General features: G+C 25.1%; 2 protein-coding genes across 33 annotated transcripts in view; one reads left to right on the top strand and one right to left on the bottom strand.

Moving 5' to 3' along the window:
* LOC100164544 (acetylcholine receptor subunit alpha-type acr-16-like) overlaps positions 1 to 2,549 on the top strand; it is a 225,096-nt gene that overhangs the window by 112,120 nt on the left and 110,427 nt on the right. The window lies entirely within an intron of this gene.
* The window catches only part of LOC100162450 (dentin sialophosphoprotein), a 23,705-nt gene that overhangs the window by 2,427 nt on the left and 18,729 nt on the right, over positions 1 to 2,549 (bottom strand). The gene's annotated exons all lie outside the window — the stretch shown is intronic.

Genomic DNA, 2,549 nt, shown 5'->3' with positions numbered 1-2,549 from the left:
TTAATAATTTGAATAATTAAAGTCTTATAATATTTCCTATTGATTTAAGATTAAACTCACAAATTCACAATATAAAAAAAAACTCAAGCTGCATCATCGAATCTATAATGTTCAATGCAATCATGGACAGACTTTTGCAAATTTTACCATTATTACATAATTATTCTTCTAACTATTGTCAACCTTGTGACGGCCCTTCGTCAAAACACATACCTATTAAGCAATTCTTATATAGATACATTAAAAAAAAAAAACGTATCCACCATTGATTATTAACAGTAAATTACTTTTTGGTTAAAGTGTGGATAAAATTGTCGCTTTGTTTGTACGTGTGGATCATAGGCGCACATAGGGGGGTGCTTGGGGGTCAAAATTGCGAAAATTTGCAAGTAATTTAGTGGTTGAAAAATCGTAAAAATTTTTTCTTTTATAACTAAGTTTTTAAAATTTGGTACAAGGTTCTCCATAAGTTTTTCTTTAAATATCTGTAAAAAAAACTCAACCGGACTAAGACAAAAAATTTTTACGAGTGTTTGAAACTTAAATTTTTACAATACTGCATTAAATAACGGTTTAGCCTCAAACGATTTTTGATATTTGTTATTATTCAAAAAGTATGAGTCGTAGAAACTTGAAAATTTTACCAGTTTGTTTAAATTTACATTTTTCTTTATATAGTTTTATTTTCAAAATATTTCACTAATTTTTAATCTATTTATAGGCATTTGAATTAATCGATTTTTTTTGATTTTTTTTTTATAAACTTTGATAAAAAAAATTATCTGGGACAAAATACTTGAAAATTTATAAGAAGGGTTCACCTTATGTGGTTCTAACTCCTATTCCAAAATTATAAAAATACATAGACACAATTTTTTTTTATAAGCATTTAAAGTTCAAATTTGACTAAATACGTAAAAATTACGGCAATGTTCAAATAATCTTAAACAGAAATTCATAAAAGTTTTCTTTTAATTCTAAGATTTGGAAATTTAATACAAGGCTCCTAACATATTTTTACAATAGCAGTTGCAAAATAAAAGGAATACATTGTCACAATTTTTATTTATAAGCATTTAAAGTTCAAATTTTGACAACATATTATGTAAAAATCACGAAAATTCGTAAATTATTTTATGCTAGAAATTCATAAAAAATTTTCCTTTTATATCTAAGATTTCAAAATTTAATACAAGGCTCATAATATATTTTTACAATAGCAATTGAAAAATAAAAGAAATATATAGTCACGATTTTTTTTTTATAAGCATTTAAAGTTCAAATTTTGACTAAATACGTAAAAATTACGGCAATGTTCAAATTATCTTAGACAGAAATTCATAAAAGTTTTTCTTTTTAATTCTAAGATTTGGAAATTTAATACAAGGCTCCTAACATATTTTTACAATAGCAGTTGCAAAATAAAAGGAATACATTGTCACAATTTTTATTTATAAGCATTTAAAGTTCAAATTTATACAAAATATGTCAAAATTGCGAAAATTTGCAAGTAATTTAGTGGTTGAAAAATCGTAAAAATTTTTTCTTTTATAACTAAGTTTTTAAAATTTGGTACAAGGTTCTCCATAAGTTTTTCTTTAAAAATAATATATCCTAGACTGACAAATCATCTCCGTTCAGAATCGTTTTTCGTATACAATGATATAATATCATTGGATTCAAATTTAATTCCATCCATTACAGTAACCCACTTGTAACCTACTGTACAGCAGAGCGACATCCACGACTTACCCGCCTTTTTTATATTTAAAATTGTTGGGAAAATAATATTTGGATAACATTCAAGAATATATTTTTTTTAAATAAATAATGTTTGGGTCAAAAAAATGTTTCGATTTTCAACTTCAGTATTTTTTTCGGTGGGAAAGTGAATTCAGTTGGTACATTGGATCAAAATTCCCAGTAGTTTTCAAAAGCACCGAAATACAGAAAAACAATTAAGCAAAAACTGGAATTTTTCCGCAAAATCGATTTTGGTTTTTGCCTTTTGGTGTAAATCTAAGACATATGACCATAGATTCATGCAATTTTAACTGAATTCAACATTTTCTATACACCATAAAACTTTCAAAATATTTTGACTTGTTTTGAGCTGTTTACGGACATTTTCATTTTAAAATTTTTTTACGTGTTTTATCTATTAATGTCAATAAAATTTTAGTCGTTGGGTAAAAAAGGTTGAAAATTTAATACGAGGCTACTAATATATGGCTGTAGTTGAAAAATATTAAAAATAATTGCAATGTTAAATTTATTTAAATATTTAAAATATTATTCAATTGTAAAAATACGGATAATAAAACCAGATAAAATATTTGAAAAGAAAATTAATGTACCATATTTTTTTTTGAGGTGTGTAGGTATTATTGTATTATATGGTACTTTATTAAAATGTATTATGACATTTTTAAAACCGATATTACACGTGAGTGCTTATTTGCACTCGTCTCGGTTCACTCACCTTGGTACAATATTATGTTGTGTTCCTATTTCAAATTCGATAGCAACCATAAATCATAGCGTTCATT

Source organism: Acyrthosiphon pisum, chromosome A1 (genome assembly GCF_005508785.2).
Source record: "Acyrthosiphon pisum isolate AL4f chromosome A1, pea_aphid_22Mar2018_4r6ur, whole genome shotgun sequence".
NCBI lineage: Eukaryota > Metazoa > Arthropoda > Insecta > Hemiptera > Aphididae > Acyrthosiphon > Acyrthosiphon pisum.
Note: the sequence above shows the minus strand (reverse complement) of the source record. Positions and strands in the feature narration are given on the sequence as shown.